We start from the raw sequence: 1,466 nt of genomic DNA, 5'->3' as shown, positions 1-1,466 counted from the left end.
GTGATATGGCATATAAAATTATAAATGTACCACACGATAAAATTATTTTAATTTATTTATGTATGAAATTAATAAGAATTATTCTGAAATCAAGATGCAAATTGTTTCAAAGCATAATAAAATCATTAATTTAACTTTTTTGAATAGAAATAATAGGCTTTTGAAGTATTTGATAATATAATTAATAAAGACCATAGCATATAAGTATATTGACAAATATTTTTTTAAAATTCAAATATTTAAATTCCTTCCTAAGTAATAAAACAATGAATTAACATAAAATTCATAATATACTACTAAGTACAAATAACAACAAACTGATTAATGAGTTACATCAATTAAAAGTGTATTTATTGTTTGTTGTTGCACAAGAAAATGTTAAAAATCTTGAAGTTTTCTGTAGAAACTTGATATATAGATGATGCATACTATTAAATATCAGTGGTCTTGAAGGTAAAAAAAGAAAAACTAGAGATTTAGAAAAATAAATTGGCTTCAAGCATTTTAGATTAGGATTGAAATTTGGACTAGGCTTTTACGAATGAGTAGATTTTGTGTTGGTGAGCAAAATGTTAGCAAGAAAAAAACAGGCAAAAGTAAAATGTTAATAAAGGTCAAAGTTTGTTCTGAAGGGGAAGTAATTTGGTTGGAGATGATTTGTGGATGAGGTGTGTGATATTAAATAGTTTGATCTTAAATAGTAGGGAGCCATTGACTACTATTGAGAATAATCATATAACTGGTGTTGATAATTTTAAGTTATTTTTTATACTAAAGACAGTACACATGTGCCAAATGACAATTTGATATAAATATGAGGGAAAAGAGTCACATATTAGTCTACAGCCATGCTACCCTGAACGTGCCTGATCTCATCTGATTTTAGAAGCTAAGCAGGGTCAGGACTGGTTAGTACTTGGATGGGAGACCACCTAGGAATACCAGGTGCTGTAGGTGTTTTAAAAAAAAAAAAAAGAGTTATGTATTACATGACAGTATATTGGATTAATTTCAAAGTTACATTCCTTCATTATGTTCTATAATTGGTGTATTTATATAAATGACTTCTGAAATGATATGTTTTATTTTTTTATTATTATCATCATTCAAAGGCAAAATGTTGCTTCCGTAATTTATTTATTAACAATAATAAAAGGACAATTTAAAAATTTGAAAAAATAGCTTTCGAATTATAAGAAAGCAAGTAGAAGAATGCACATAATGGAATCTGATGATAAATCAAAGAAGGCACACTAAAGTTTTGCCTATTTCTATATTATTTTATTATCACATATTTACTTTTTAGAAACAGATTACTCTGGGGAGAATAAGAAGTTAAAAAGATTGAGTATTTTGTTTTGTATTTGAATCTTTAATTTATTGAAAGATAGCAAAATGTTTAGATATATAAGGGCCGGTACTCAAACGTAAAATTTTATTTTAGCAAGTTCAATCTGGCCCCTTAG

General features: G+C 26.7%; 1 pseudogene; it reads left to right on the top strand.

The window, feature by feature from the left end:
• Positions 1-838: 838 nt before the first annotated feature.
• Positions 839-957, top strand: LOC111733251 (annotated as a pseudogene).
• Positions 958-1,466: the final 509 nt, after the last annotated feature.

This window comes from Pteropus vampyrus, unplaced genomic scaffold (assembly GCF_000151845.1).
Source record: "Pteropus vampyrus isolate Shadow unplaced genomic scaffold, Pvam_2.0 Scaffold13, whole genome shotgun sequence".
Classification (NCBI taxonomy): Eukaryota; Metazoa; Chordata; class Mammalia; order Chiroptera; family Pteropodidae; genus Pteropus; species Pteropus vampyrus.
Note: the sequence above shows the minus strand (reverse complement) of the source record. Positions and strands in the feature narration are given on the sequence as shown.